This window comes from Topomyia yanbarensis, chromosome 3, assembly GCF_030247195.1.
Source record: "Topomyia yanbarensis strain Yona2022 chromosome 3, ASM3024719v1, whole genome shotgun sequence".
Lineage (NCBI taxonomy): Eukaryota > Metazoa > Arthropoda > Insecta > Diptera > Culicidae > Topomyia > Topomyia yanbarensis.
In genome coordinates, this window is record NC_080672.1 from 411,726,752 (window position 1) to 411,744,030 (window position 17,279).

General features: G+C 41.3%; 1 protein-coding gene across 1 annotated transcript in view; it reads left to right on the plus strand.

The window, feature by feature from the left end:
- LOC131693758 (probable serine/threonine-protein kinase DDB_G0282963) overlaps positions 1 to 17,279 on the plus strand; it is a 137,697-nt gene that overhangs the window by 1,563 nt on the left and 118,855 nt on the right. The window lies entirely within an intron of this gene.

Genomic DNA, 17,279 nt, shown 5'->3' on the forward strand with positions numbered 1-17,279 from the left:
CATGCTGATCAATACCGACGCCGGCTACGTCCGAATGCAGATCTTCTGGGAAAGGAAGGAATGTTAGTCCGATACATGTTGCTATTAGAGACCGAAGAATCCTCTGCATCTCCACATGTATCACGGGAAGAAGAGAGTTGTTAGTAAATGTGCCAATAGCGTTATCATGTAATAATTGCTCTGGGCAGCCGGCTGCCGAGAATTTGGGAAATTTATCATTTGTTGTATTAATACGATTAGCAAAATAAGCAACTTGAACTCCGGACAGCCGGCTATAAGGAGCACTGCTTATATTTTTTAATAATATTCAATCACGCGACGAATTTGTTTGTGGTTTCTTTCGTGTCGGTGCTGATTTTACCCAGCGATCGTTTGAATAAAATGCGGAATCTTATACAGAAGGTTCATCAGACTCTTCCATAGGTGTCGCGGAGTTAATGGTTTGAAAGGGAATAGGGTCTAGGATTCTCTCCAAGCAAGCGATGCGTCCTGCAAAGCATAGCCCGTTAGGTAGTAGTTTAGTTAGTCTTCGAGAATACGATCGCTCGAAAAAGATCTTGTTTAGTTTTTGGTTCTTTCCAAACTCTGGGCAGCCGGCCACTGAGAGTATCTCACGTTTACCAAACAAAAGCAATTTCAACCCCACACAACCGACCGTGGGAGTATTGCCTAGAAAAGCTAATCTTATCTGCGTAATGGGCCGGATCACTATTTATTGCGACATTATTTAGACGAATTTCGCTATTCCTTCTCTACGATATATTTTTTGGTTGCAAACTACCGAGTGATAACACGTTATACAGACAAAGAGTTATGATAGCTCGAGATGTTATAAATCAATGAATGTATTTCCAATTTGCCATATTGGATTGTTTGTGAAATACACGTATAAGAACAATTATATCGAACATTGAAGGGAAATACAGAAGATCGTTTACCCGATGCAAGGGCCTGTTTCCAATAACGGAACTTGAAATTGGATTCACCAAAACAGATGCGGCGAACCTTCAGTACGCATCGACACCAGTCAAATCAAAGTCCCATTGGAGACAACCCCCGAACAACCATTCATCTTTACGGTATTGTCTTCCTGGCCAGATCCGCTCGCACCCGCTCACTCTGCCACCATCGGCAGAAGGCCGACGGTACCCAGTCGTCGCCTGTCCAAGGACCAAATGTCATCAATAGTCCCAGACTCGCGTGGGGGCATGATATAGAATTGAACCCTAACCAATGAACATGACAGAAAAACACTTATTCTTCGTGCTGAAGGTAATTGCGAACCGGTCCCCGATTCCTCTCGCGAATTGTCAATTCTCAAACCTTATACATGATTGAAGTCATCATTCCACTCAAATAAGGCCATGTGTTTTCCCTAAGCATATTGAATGCTCTGTGGATCAGTTCCCCCGTTGGTAAAACAAACCCTAAACAAACATAGAAATTAGTTTGCTCAGTCCAAAGAAAAGTTGGCCGACCGGCGGATACGTGTTCCCTTACAGTGCCATCACATCAACAAACACCCAAAATTTACATGCGACAAAATATCTGCAAATCCCGAATATAAAAGAATCAAAACCTCTACTCATTTGCAATAAAAGAAAGCAAAAAAATTAAAAAAAAACAGCTGAATGTCATTTTCAAAGATAGCACCGCCGATGAAGCACCCAATAAAAAAATAGGTGACATGGGACGGGGACGAAATTAGGTGAGCACCGACCGGCTGGTTTGCCACCTATTTTTCGAGCGAAGAATTTTGGGGCGACACCTGGTAGTCGTTAGTCGCTGATGAAACACCAATTACTTGAATATGCCAATTTTTCTAATCGCCTCATTTTTTCACTTTCCGGATCGAATTTTTTTTTTCTGGAAAACCATTTTTCACTAGTTTTAGAATGTACACTGTGTTTCTAGATGTTTTCTGTGCACTTTTATTGCCCTTGCATCGGGAATCGATGGCTCGTAATGCGAGGAAAAGATTTTTTTTCATTTGCCGGCATTAGATTTTCACAAACTGTTACCACTCGCGTCAGTCGAAAATATGTCGAAAAATGCTTTTATAAGCCACTTCACTTCGTATTATCGTTAAATTGCACCGTTATTCACACTTTTCATAACCGGAAGGCAGTAAACTGTGCCGAAAATGATGAAAATTAACCGACGCGAAGGGAGCTCTACGAGAGTCAACCGCTCGCGACGAAGATACACACTCGAATCAAACGCTTTTCGAGAACTCAGTCAATCACACTAGTATGACAACGTCACAAAGTGGAGTCGTTACGCAAGTAATAATTGAAGTTATATAGCACGCTACAAGTGCAATCTAAGTTTTATCAGTGGCTATAAAACTACCATAAAACCTTAATTGTTACTAGGGTATATTCAGGCCCGTAGAATGCGATTGGCTGGATTAGCTCCCGCCAAGGGTGTCAACCTAAGGGGGCGCTGCAATCTGGATCTGCTTTATAAAATAAGTGAGGATAAGTCAAAGAAAGCCAAGGGACGCATAACTGAGACTCCATCAAAGACGCCAGAAGATCACGCTACGGCTCTGTCCTTTTTAGATTTACTCACAATAAATGGTGTTGTTCTCAAATGTAAAGTGGATAAAAGAATAAATGAAGACTTTTTTCATTTTTTCTTTTTCAGAGAATTTCTTGAATGTCGCAATTAACCAAATTAAGACAAATGTCTTTTATTTAATTCCACTAATATAAATATAATTAGTAAAGGCGCTTGCATTTCACCATCAATGCGAATATTAGTAATTAGACAAAGGCGTATGAACACTGAAGAAGACTATACGTCGTAGTCGAAATACTAGTATCTATCTTTATGGAAAAATGCAAGTGGATCCTCCTTGGATCTGAAAGGAGTTCCGCAATCTCACAAAGTCAAAACAATTCTGCACTAAGTTGAGTCTCTGGTTGAAATATTACATGCGATTTTTGGTGTTCCTGGAAGGAATTCATTAGTTGATCTCAAATGTCCTACATCAGGAGTTTGTTTGTTTCGGCTTTGTGTCAGAACTTCTTCGAGCTGTTATATTAGGGGGCTGTAAAATGAATAAAAAAAAATCAATGGCGAACGTGTTTGAGTTGCTGGACACGAAAATTACACCTTCCAATAAAAAATAGCGAAAATTCTTGCGACTTGTATTGCTCGTTTGCTCAGTTTCGTGAGAAAATCAATGGAATTTTCTTAATGTTGTAGCAAAAATCGTGGAATACGCAAGATCGATTATCATCGCGAAGACAATTCCAGGTCATACCGTGAGCCATCCTCGGTGCCGGAAGGAGTTCCGCAATAACACAAAGTTGCCAGTGTCCAACCAGTCCTGCACTAAGTTGAATCACTGGTTGAAATGTTGAGCCACTTGGGGTTTTTAGTGTCCCTTGTAGCGCTGAAAACTCACTGATCACAAATCTCTAAGACCAGACACTTTGAGTCAGCGTTTCCCCGAGCTGTTATATTTGGTGGCTTCTCAGGAGAAGAGTTATATCATTTACAAGCAATCTCAATGGCCTATAGTTTTTAGGAGCAGTTACAGATGCCCCACGAGGGGATCGTCCGAGCCGCACTCTTTCAGAGTCAAGATAGCAAAATGATTTGTCGTGGTGAATGGCGTATCTCTTTTTAAGAGTTCTGCCAAAGTACTTAGAGCGTCCTTTAAGGGGGTGTTTTTTGCATAGAAAAATTACAGCATGTTATTGAAATGATATACTATAATGTACAAAAGTTTTGATCAATTCGCTTCACGAAACGTTCTAAAAAAATTAGCATAAAAATGTGTTCTTTCTCGCTAAAACCCCTTAATCACGGGGGGGGGGGGGGTTCTTAATGAATAATCAGAAAGTAGCAACCACTCAGTCAATAACGACTGTACCTAACACTGCAAATCAACAACCAGCACAACCAACAAAGATTCCAACGCCGCGAAGAAGGCGGACACATAATAGTGTAAGAACAAATCTTGATCTGCTTTATAAAATTAGTGACCAGTTCACTAAGTTTATAAAGCAGATCAGTGAAAACAATACCATTTCAATGTACTCAGTCTATCTTCTGACCTCGCACAAAGCAGAAGCACGCTATAGGCACCAGTGAAGCAGGCCAGCGCTTTGTTCTATATTCAGTGCACAAACAGTATTGTATCGTTGCCTCCGGCTGCGCAGTGGAATGAGTCTGCCAAGGGAAACAAGAATACCCGTGATACGGGATAACACGATTTCGATCAACGTTAATAAAACTCGTGTTAGACCCACAGTTTAGGAAGTGAAACAACTAGTTAAAGTTAAAATGGAGCTTAATCTCGCGGAAGATACATACATTTGGCTGCACCAATTCAAAATCTGTGTTTTTATTAAGTTTAGAAGTTTAACATAGGCAGAAAACTTCATTGCAAAGAACAACATGCAACCCCCGGCTCCTCTAAGATAACGCATTCAGACGTGTCAAATAAACGAATTAAAAAAAAGAACAACATGCAACACGAGGTCGAATCAAGATCCCTGTGTATATGGAAAACGACATGGTGGACGTTCGTATCCATGATTTGGCCCCGCGCACTAAGGAAGATTACATTAAACGAATTATGTCGCAATACGGAGAATTGGAATCTATTACGAATGACAACACTTGTAAAAATTTTATCACCGGTATTCCCAACGGCGGCGTTCGTATGCGTGAGAATGCGTGTGACTAAACCAATTCCTTCTTACATGACTATCAAATGCAAATCACCGAAAGATTCTGCACTCAGTTTTTTTACCCTCAAGAAAAAATTTAAGCCCTTACAAGTAATCTGGTCTGTCTATCGTTTTTAGGAGCAGAAAAGATGGAGACCGCCAGGGCCACACTTTTCCTGAGCTAAACGAGACTAACCATTAGTCGCGGTGAGTGGCATAGCTCTTTTTAGATTTTCTGCGAAAGAGTGTTCATAGCGTTTTAAAGAGAACGCTTAAGATTCCTCGTGCGCTGTTTGTACGCGGAGCATGGTAATAAATCATACAAACACTTTTCAGCATTTCCAATGCAAGAGTCGCCCTCAAGATTCTCTGCGCAATTGTCACACCGTACCTTACTACTACAATGGCCCACATGACAAACTCGAATCGCTGACCACACCGTCGATCTTAACTTTGTGAGCGGCCATGTAGACAAGGTAGTCCTTCATAGAAGATTTAACGTTATTTGTTTGCTTTAGACAGAATATCGTAATGCGAGCTGTTGAGATATCTGTCGCGGATGAATCTTGCTGCGTTCGTTCTTTCGAAATCTCCAGAACACTTAGCGAATGATCTGAAAGAAGATCAGATCCAATTTCGTTTAATGTATATAGTTTTAAACGGGATGTCGGAGAGGTTTATGTCAAATTTTTTCGGCATCCATTTGACCTGCGTCTTTTCAAAAAAATTCCATTATACATGGACCTAGAAACTTGAAGGATAAATGTGGTTATCCATTTTAACTCGATGTATGGCTGGATACTACCGTTTTTCTTAGCAACTTGTACAAAAGATATGCAAAAATCTCTATCAGTTATAGATCATAAAAGAATTTTCGTTTTATTTGCATGTGCAAAAGGATGGTTGAGTAATGTCTGAAATATAATAGCAATGTCGTGTCGACATTAGGACTTGTATTTCAAATCAAATGATACGTACCATAATCAACAATCCACGATCCAAGTTGCAGCTATCAAAAATTGTTTTATAGCCACCGATAAAACTTATATTGCACTTGTAGCATGCTATAAAATTTCAATTGTTACTTGGGATATCACTCAGTACATGTGTACCGATCACGTCGAGTAACTGTTACTGTGCTATATTTTCCTTAGCGGAGAAAACCTTATTTTCTCGAGAGTCTTACTGGAGTCCTTGTTGGTTCTCGGAAGGGCTCCCCGTTAGAATCAGTCACTACAATTGCAGACGAGACGGGAAATGTCATCCACTAAAACACTGCTTGAGGCCAATTACAGCGCCAGCGGGCCGTGATTCCGTGAATGTGATATTCATTGTACGGCTCAAATAAGTGGGGGCATAGGGACTTCACGATTGCGTGTATCATCGCGAAGTGCTCAAGCGATTGTGCGTTAAGGTGTTCGATCGCGTGGGCGTTTGTATTTCGCGTGTGCTAGCGTGTATATAACTTCACGTGTATAAATTCGATTTTATATCCGTGTGTGCTTGGACGATCACGCGCAGACCCTGAATCCGATACTTAATTTTCGATGTACGGTTCAGATGCGAACTCGGCGTATGAGTTGTTCAGATTTTCGCGATGCACGAGCAAAATTTTGCTCGTAGCTCTTCTTGTTCCGGTGCCATTTTCACAACTGAGGAGAAAATGTCAAACTCAAACAGATCATGCTTAACACATACATCTTGAAAATTGAGGGGTGTGCAGGTTTTCTAAATGCACAATGAAAAAATGCGTCAAATTGAAGTTAGCGGATGCAGAATAGGAGCCGGTTGAGGCTACAAAGGTTGGTGAATAAGGCCTCTCTGCTCTAGTCTTCTGAAGCTGTCAACCCAGCATGCCAGTTCCCCTCTTAAGATCCTAGGGGTGACCTGATTGGTTCCTTTAATCGTCGCTGTTGTGCTATCTTATGTCAAGCGCCATTTTGCACATTTCGAGAAAAACGATTTTTAAAGTTTGAGATTGAATATCATGTAACTTATAAATAATAGAAACAATTCAGAGAAGAAAATTGATGCTTCTATCTATTCTGTATTAATCTCTCAAATATTACGAAGATCGGTTGACTATGTTGCAAGTTGTCACTAAAAATGTAAACAAAAGTCGTACTCACACGTGTCATAGGCGTGTATTGATGAAAAAATTTGTATGACGTGTCATAATCGTGCATGGAAAATTTTCCATAGAAAAACATCACCAGTTAGGAACTTTTATTCATATCTTTGGTTTAATTTGGTCTATATACAATCGGATAGATGCATTTTGAAGGGAAATGAATCAGGAAATCTAGAAAAAATTGTTATTTTTGGTTACAATGTTGCCAAATACGCAATATTTCCAGTTTAAAGCTAAAACTGCGTTTTTCTCCCAATACATATATTTTTTTTTTTTTGAAAATTATGATGCCATTGTGTTCCTACGACACTTTTACACATAAAAGCAACTAAAACTTCATTTTAACTTGAGCCAATCCCAAGAAGCAAAAAACTCACAATTTCTAATCACTTTTCTAGCTATGTTTCAGTAACCAAGCAAAATTTCAAAATTCTGGAAACGCCATTTTGTAGAGATTCGTTAGACGAGTAATGTGGCATATCTAACTCAGTTTACCCCAAAATGGCGTTTGTCATAAGATAGCACAACAGCGACGTAATAGGTCATAAAATGTTCCCTTCTTTAAAGGGGGTGCTGGAAATGGGGATAGCCAAGGTCATTTTCCAAGATGACGGAATAGGTAGGCCATCCCAGATATTATTCAGATATTCCAGCAAAACCACTGGTAACTCAGTGGATTTTTTTTCATTTCTGACCTATTCGTCTAAAAGTCCTATTTTGTAACCGTTACATAAAAGCGTACCAACTCTCACAAATTGGTTCAAGCATTACAAATTGTAGATTAGGAACACTTATGTCAAACAGCCATCCAGAATCGTTGATTCATTTTGTCGCCGCCCTAATAAAACCCGACGTGGGCGTAGCGATGTGGAAAGGTCAAGCCAATCGTAATTTGAGCTGATTGCGTGAAGCAGAACCCCGCAGCTCAATCAGCACCCTAGAATCAATCTATCGATGATCATCAGTTCAGATTGGAGTGGATATAAATTACCTTTCCTGATTTTAATGGACAGTCCGTAGCGCGACGACGGCAATCATCTTCTCATTGATGGGTTGGGATAGCAGGAGAGCTAAGGAGAGGAGAGTACGACGACTTGGCTCTGGAATAGAACAAAACAATCAGTTTCACTAGCGAGCATTCCCATAGGCAGTAATTTTGAAATTTCTGGAACATAAAAAGTGAGGGCAGATGCCATAAATCCTATCAGAATGCGGTTCATCTGCGCGGCTCAATTTTTTCCATCATAACCATATTTCACGGGGTGCAGAGCCAGCATCCATTTCGATGGACCAAGTCGATTTTTCATTGCGCTTCCACTCACTCGGGGGACGGGCACAATTAATTGCTATTTTTCGGCAAGATCTCATATATGCAGTGTTTGGTGCATCAGGCATCAGGGTAAAAAAGGATCCACAAAATTTGCGAGCCTATTGGAGAAGCGCATCTCCGCAGACAATAATTATATGATTTAAAAAATTCTTTCTCTCTTCAAGCGAGCAAACAGGGCCTTTTTTCGGACGGATCGTTCAGAACCGGAGACCTTTTGGCTTTATCCAGTTCAGCTGTTTTCGAGGGGGTTTATCCTTCGTTGATCTTTAAACTCCCTTTCTTTTGAAGGCTCGAAACGGCCGGGCAGCCGCCGCCGATGCATTGAACCGTACCGGTTTGTTGAGCTCATCATGCCATCAGACTTTGCGCGCGCGCTCGGGCTCAAGAGGACTCGAGAGGCCATAAATAATCGCGCTGTCTTTATGAAGTGTTTCAGCGTGAGTTATTTTTTTACTTTTCTTGTGCGGGAAAGGGTCTCATATATTATCCACTCTGTTCGTTTTGTTTATAGGAATTCGAAACCAATTTGGTACTTTGGAAGACTCAGTTGGATATCATTACAAAATGTATTTCTTTTGAATTAAAAGGTATTGAAAACGCGGAATGAGATTGTTAAGTTATCACAGAATTAATTCAAATCCGTTTCGTAACGCAAAAATGATCCGAATTCACTATAAGGTGGATTTATCCTGTTTCATTTAGGCGCATTGATGTACTTCGTATTTTTTAAAGGCACTGTTTTTTCGTTGCGCCGTGGTTGATCAGAGAAAGAATTGCAATTTTGGTAATTTCAGGAATAATCGTTTAATTTCATTTCGTTGCACATTATCCTTCACCTCTCAATGTTTGCTGCTGCTGCTGTATCGGAAATCAGGTCTCGTGTTGAAGAGATGTTGCGGAATGTTATGCCCCTTTGGGATATGCTGCTTTCTACCTTCGAAAGGATTAATTTTCCTTCAGTCATTGTCAATTTCGCTACCAGAATATTTCGCTTTATGATCAATTATTTTATTTGGTATGGTGGTGGGTACAGAAGTAATAATGTCCCAAAGCTTTGGGCACTACAATCCCTTTGCGGAATGTTCGCCTTCTATTTCAACCGGCTACGCAGACAAATCAGAACAATGGCAGAACTAGTACAACGATCGTATTACTGGCACCAAAAACTTTTCCCAGTTGTGCTTGATACCCAGTTAGCAGTGATAAGAAATGAAGGACCCCCATCGGAACGCCTTTAAGTCGATCGTTTGAACAATATCGAACCAGCTATTTTCGAAAAGGAACAGGAAGTAGAGATTTCGAATAGTAGTATTGTCCTGAACGGAATTATACATAGTATGCACTAATCAGTCGGAAAATGTGTATTTAATTTAGAAATTTGTATAACTTCTATTAACAACGCGGTAAAAAGGGAATACCAGTACAATTCAACCAACAAATAACAGGGATCACACCGAAATTAACGCCCGTCAGTCGCCAAGCTCCATCGTCGGATGCTCTTAGTATCCAATGAAGCTCCACATCTCTCAACCGACCGAATTAACCCAACCACCCGCGGACCGCAGACTCAGTTCCGATAATTGTAGCAAATCAAATCAATGAAAACGACTGCACCTCCCGGCTCACACTCACGTAACAGTGAAACATGAAGGTTGCTTGGGGGATCTACAGCTGCAAATTGCTCAACTTCAACCAATATACTCATATCCGGAACCGTGGCTGGGCAACCGGTAGTCATGGGAGGCTAGAAGTAGAGATAACATCTTCCAGCCCATTGGCCTCGGAATCCGGACCGACATCCCATCAATACCGGTACAACTCAACACGGAGCTTATAGTTGTAGTGTGAATCATATCCTATCCTATCAGATGTACAGTGGCCTCCGTCCACATCCCCGCCGGAGTGCGCAATATCAGCTCAAAACTGAAGAACATGCTGGAGCAACTAGATACTCCCTTTCTGGTGATGGGGGACTTCACCGCCCATCATCCGCTATGGGGATCTGGTAAAAGCGACCAACGGGGCAACCCAATTGCCGAAGTCATGGAAGAATGTATTGTACTTAACAACGGAAGCATCTATATCCGAGGCCAATACTCTTCAGTCTTGGGCATATCTTTCTGTTCCGCTCGTCGTGGTTGGTCTGTTCTCGCAGACTGGCTATACTACCAGGCGGACTGAGTCGCCTACGAGGAGGCAGCCTCGGACCCCCACACACAAACCATGAATACACACCCAACCAACTAATGTCCAAACTCGTTCAAACCGCCGAGATTGCGAACCCGGGCCATCGAGGCTTCGAAGATCAAGAACTGGAACGCGTTTATCCTGATGTTTCCACCGCCGAGCTTTGGAGGAGAGTGAACGCCCTCATAGGGAAAAAAGACAAGTCGGCTTCTTCCTCGAAGTAAACGGAACCACATCGGTCGAACCCCAAAAAATTGCTGAATAACTCGGCAAACACTTCAGCACGTTATCCTCAGATGCTGTCCTCCCTCCAACCTTTTTAGCACGATACAGAAGACCTTCCCACCGGACTCCGAACAAGACTTCAATAGAGCGTTCTCCGGAACAGAATTAACGGCGGCACTCGCTACCGCCCACGACAACTCCGCAGGACTAGATGACGTCGGCTACCCAGTGCTACAGCAGGCTCCACCAGAGGCTAGAAGAACTGTTGGAATGTTTGAACCGCATCTGAAATGGCCAATCCATCCCATCCTCTTGGAAAACGGCCCTTGTAATCCCTTATACCAAAAAAGGGTGACACTCCCCTTACGGCGAAAGACTTCCGGTCGATTAGTCAACAAACGGTTTATGACCTACTTCGAAGAAAACTCTCATCTTGACCAGCGCCAATTCGCATTTCGCAAGGGTGGAGAGATTGGAGCCCACCTCGGAGCCTTTGGAGGAATTCTCCGGCAGGCCCTGACGGACGATCTGCATGCCGACATAGCAATATTGGACATCGCCAAAGCCTACTACATAGTCTACAGCGAGGAGGTTCTCCGGCAACTAGCTAGCTGGGGAGTCGCCCTGGGAACTATATCCAGGACTACGTCAACAATCGTGTCTTCCGAGTAAGAGTCGGTAGCCTACAGTCCAGAACGTATGTGGAAGAAATCGGTATCCCACCGGGATCCGTCCTCGTCCTCACTTTATTCCTCTTTGCATTTCCGCCGAGTGCAGTTTATGTTTTCCGTCTACGACGACAACATCATAATCGTCGGTGTGGGAGGATCGACCGATCGAGTGCGGATTAAGCTCCAAGCTGCAGTAAACGCCATCAGAAAATGGGCTGAAGCAACATAGCCACCGCCAAATGCTCAGTATCACACTGTTGCAATTCCCATAACCTAGCCACTAACAGATCGGTCAAACCCAGAAATACACCTATCCCTTTTCGCAGAGAACCAAAAATCCTCGGTATCACTCTGGACCGCCATCTCACTTTCGTATCGCACTTCCGGACTGTGAAACGAGGCTCCGAAAGAAGGAAACGCCTCATTCGAATCATCAGTAGCCGGCATATGACATGGAACAGGCGAACTGCTCTGAACGACGGCAGTGCGCTCAATAGTAGCGACATATTCTACAGTATTGAAATAACTAGCCACAACTTAGACAGGCTTATGAGGACCCTTGCCCCCTTGTAAAACAGAACGGTTCGGTTGGCCTCTAACCTGCTGCCGAGCACTCCCGCTGAAGCTGGCATTCTTCCCTTTCGGTTGGTGGCCGCTAACATCACTCTCAGGTGCGCTCTGGAATTCCTCGAAAGGACTTCTGGTAGCACTTGTGTATTCCTGGAAATGGTTCAAAACACATTCCTAGAATACACCGACACAGACCTCCCAGAAATAGCTCGCATCAACAGAACCTGGGACTGACCCTGGTACACAAGAAGACCGAACACCAACACCAACTTATCCAGGTCTCTGCGAGCACACCCTAGAGCTGAGGAACCAATGAATTCCGAACCACATCCGGATCTACACTGACGCTTCCAAACTGCAAGAAAGAGTCGAATGGGGGTCTACCAACCCTATCGCAACTTGACGTTTAGCCTAAGTTGCATGAAACCACCGTGTTTCGAATGATGTCGCCACCATAGAACGCCGTCCACAAATTGCGATACTGTAAATTTCTATGCGAGAAAATAATTCCGTGACGTCTTTTACGAACTTGTTTTCTTTATTTACATTCGGAAGCGGTAATCAAGATGATCATTTCAAAACAGCGTAATAATTTAATATAAATACAAACAAGTTAATTCGTCATTTTGGAGTTTCATAAAAGGATTACAAATTGTGCCGAATGTAAAATGCATGATTTGATTTGAGTGCGCTTCTAGTGTGAACTTTTTCTTCTCCCGTCGCCCTTGACCTTTACGGTGCAAAGGTTTCCACAAAATTCAGAAGTGATGACAGCTCATTTTCTATCGGAGAGGGAGAAAAATAGTCCAGTATCATTGTGTGTGTTGTTTAGATTGCAATGTAAATATTAGGTTTGTTCCAGTACCAGGAGAAACTGGAAGTACTCCGGAGCAAACAGGGAGAAAATCATTCCTGTATTATCTTCTTTTCTTTTTCATCTTCTGGTAGCAAATTGGAGTGAAAAGGAGCAAGAATTTTTTGCTCCGGAGCAACAGGGAGTGACTTCCGTGTACTGGAACAAACCTATTACTACCTAATATCTTAAAACTAAATGAAGATGCTCACTAACTAGCATAAGCGCCGCTTGTTTGTATGCTGATGATTCCAAAAAATCATGAATCATTTAAAAATAATGCATCGGAATAAAGATGCATTATTTTTATAACAAAACAACACCAAACCCAAAAAGTCTTCAAAAATGAATTATCGGAAGTAAAAAAATCTGAACAAGAAAATTTTCACTGTGAACAAGTTTACGCTTTTTTTAGAAATTGCTCTTGAATAAAGATTGATCCGCCATTTTAGACCCACAGACCCAAAAAAAGTGGTTTCAACGATTTGTATAGGAGCTGTCAAGTTGTTCCCCCTCTGGGGTCTACGGAATAGGAACTGGTCTGGCCTACTGGCTCCCCATAAGCATCTCAGTTTTCGCGGCTGCCATCAGTCTCGCGATTGATAGGAGACCAGAGGGAATACCGACTATCATTCTGACGCACACTATGTCGTTCATATCTGCAATGGAAACAAGAACGTTACGTCACCCTTGCATACAGGTCATAGAGGACACCTGCGATCCGTTGACCACGATATGGTGGGTACCTGCTCACTGCGGAATCAGCGGGAATGAGGAAGCCGACTTATTGGTAGCCGATGGGAGACAGACCCGAAGATTGCTGACCAAATTGGTCCCATCGGCGGATATAATCTCCCACTCCCAAATCAGAAACTATGGCTCATTTTATTAGTCACTGGACTAGCCAACTCTACCACCTCCAAAAAATCAAGAGAGGGTCAGAACGATGCACAGTGGGAAAAATGGACTCAAAACGCGAACAGGCTGGATGACGCTTACCAGAAAAGGTGTTTTTTATGTAAAAAGGTCTGAAAAATTTATTTCTAGAATTTATACGACCGCACGCTACGCTATCATATCCGTTTTGCCCCGATTCCCCTTTTAGTTTAAGTTCATTTTCAAAACTGAATATATAACTGGGAAGAAAGTTGAATACAACAGACCACAGTTAGTGTTTCTTATATAAAAAAGTCCAGAGAATCGATTAAAGATAATAAGAATAATCTCACGAAACGTATGCGCCCATTTTGACCCCAATTCTTCGCACAAATTAAATTTAAAGTTAATCCTGGTTTGATATTTCGGTAAAAGCGGCTGATGGTAATTTTTTATGGATAAAAGCCCAGATTATGGTTTGATTACAGTTAGACTAACAGCCCGAAACGTGCGTACCCGTTTTACCCCAATTCCACCAATAACTCAAGTATAAAGTTACACCTGGCTCTACATTTCAGAAAGTGGCTGACTGCGGTTGATCAAAAGTAGTATTCATGTTAAAAATGCTGGGAAATCGATTGAAGATCGTTAGAATGATCGCACGAAACGTGTGTGCCCATTTTACCCCAACTCTTCCTATATCTCCAGTGGGAAGTTAAACCTGGCTGTGCTTCTCGATAAGTAGTAATTCTTATGTAAAAAAGTCCGGGAAATCAATTGAAAATGGTTAGAATGACCACACGAACTGTTTGTATCCGTTTTACCCCAATTATTAACATAATACAAGTGTGGAGACAACCTTAATCAACATTTCAGAAAGAGGCTGAAAGCGGCTAATTTTTTATGTAAAATTGTTCAGGGAATCGATCGAAGATAGTTAGAATGACCGCACGAAACATATATACCTGTTTTACCCCAAATTCCTCCCATAACTCAATTGTGAAGTTAAACCTGGCTGTACTTCTCTGAAGGAGGCTGAATGCGGCTCATGAAAAGTAGTAATTCTTATGTACGAAATTCCGGGAAATCGATTGGAGATAGTTAGAATGACTGCACGAAAATTGTGAACCCGTTTTACCTTAATTCTTCCTCTAACTGAAGTGAGAAGTTAAACCTGGTTGTGCTTCTCGGAAAGAGGCTGAATGCGGCTGATGCAAAATAGCAATTCATATGTAAAAAAATGCGGGGAATCGATTAAAGATAGTTAAAATGACCGCACAAAACATGTATACCCGTTTTACCCCAATTCTTCACACAATGTATGTTTGCAGATTACCTTACTCATCATTTCAAAAAGATGCTGAAAGCGGCTCACCGAAGTCGTATTTCTTATGTAAAACAGTTCAGGGAATCGATTGAATATACTTGAAATGACCGCACGAAACGGTTTTACTTGTTTTACCCCAATTATTTCCCTTATACATGTGTGAAATTACACTTACCCCACATTTCAGAAAGAAACTGAAAATGGCTGATAAAAAGTCATATTTTATGTTAAATAGCCCAGGGGACCAGTGGAAGGCAGCTAGAATGTCTGCACGAAAATGTGTATCCGTTTTACCCTTAGTTCCTCTCATAACTCAAGTGTGAAGTGACACGTGGCTGTACTTCTCGGAAGGCTAAACGCAGCTGATGAAAAGTAGTAACTCTTAAGTACAACAAAATCACGTTTAGTCTGTTCCTGAAATGTAGTCCGGTTTAACTGAAAACACGAGATATGAGAAGAAGTGGGGTAAAACGGGTCCACACGTTTCGTACGGTCATTCTAACTATTTGTATTCAATTTCTCGGGATTCTATTAACCCATTCATGCCCATGTTGTTTGTGGACAACAACGTTTTTAAACAGCTATAACTTTTGATTAAGGCAAAATTTGCTCACAAAAACTAGTAAAGCTAATAAATGTGACTATTGCCTTTCATTTGAGTATTAATAGTTGCAAGGACCAGTTCTAGAACTGAAGTTATTGCAATTAGTCTGATTGGATTCCGATGGAGCAGTGCTGCCAGGAACAGTTTACGTTGACGACAGAAAATGAATTTTTCATATATCATCATTATGTTGCAATATTATTGAAAATTGATAAAACTTATCAATTTAGACTGTCTTTGGCTACATTTTCCACGCAATTGGACTATTGTAAATATTCTAGGAGAATTGTATTGAGCATTGGAAGATAAAAATTGAGCAGCTTCTAGCACTGCAAAGGAAGCACCTATCTTTATGAAAAAAGGTTTTTCGTGTTTCTTGACCCCACCGTTCACAAGGAAAAATAGTTTTGAAACCCTGCATGCACTAGAAAAAAGTTGGGCATGAAAGGGTTAATAAGAGATATTATGTCTGATATGCCGCACTCAGCCTTTTTTCTTAAATTTGGAGTAAGAATTTACTTCAAACTTGAGTTCTGAGAACGGGGGTAAAACGGGTACAGTATTTCATGCGGTCGTTTAATTTATCTTCAACCCAATCCCCGTATTTTTTATAAATTAATACACTTGATCAGTCGCCTTCAACCTCTTTCTGAAATGAAGGGCCAGATCTAAATTCACAATTGAGTTATGAGAAGAATTGGGGTAAAACGTATACATACGGTCCTTCTTACTATGTCCGATTGATTCCCCGGACTTTTGTTCATAAAAATAACTACTTTCGATGAGCCGTTTTCGACCTCTTCCCCAAATGTAAAACTCGGTTTTCAATCTTGAATTATAGGAAGCAACGGGGTAAAACAGATTCGCACATTTTATGCGGACATTCTAACTATCTGCAATTTATTGCCAGGACCATTTTACATAAGCAATTGATTGATCAACTACATTCAGATTCTTTCCTAAACATATTGCCATGTTTGGTTTTTCTCTTGAGTTTTAGAGAAATTGGAGAAAAACGGGTTCGCACGTTTCCTGCGGTCAATCTATCTATCCTCACTCGTTTCCTTGGACTTTTTTGGCATAAGGCACACTACTTTTGATCAGCGGCATTGAGCTTTCTTCCGAGAAAATTAAAAACTTAATATTTGGGGAAAATTGCGGTAAAACGGATTACAACGTTTTGTGTAGACAAACGCACTACCTTTCTTAGAATCTTTGGTCTTTTTTGCATAAAAAACACTAACTATGGTATCCCGCATTCAGTATTCTTCCATGTTATATAACCAGTTATGCAAATAGACACTAACAAAAAGGGGAATTAGGGCAAAAAGAGCATGAGGACTTACTTTACATTTTAGATACCTGCAATCGATTACCCAGACATTTTTACATAAGGAGTATGCATTTTGGATAACAACACTTAGCCTTATATCAAGTTATTGAGTAAAGTCGCATTTTGGGTCTATTTTTCCCACTGTGCGATGGATCGACCGGAGTAACATACTCGAACAGAGAGTCCTCACACCAAAATAACTCACGCACATATGATCACTCAAACTGACGCCCCCCCCCCCCCGTCAGCAGGAAATGCCAAACCAGAACACCGACGAACATCTTCTGGTTGATTATACAAAGTTTCAAAACCTTCAACAACTGCCGTATTCAATCTTAGATATGCTAGCCAATGAGCTGACAAGTGAGTAGATAATTCAATCTCATTCTTGAGAGATGCCGAGCTGCTCGAGAAATTATAGGAATCCACGACGGCACAACCTATCACTCAGCCTTTAGAATAACGCCAATGGAATGTAATATTA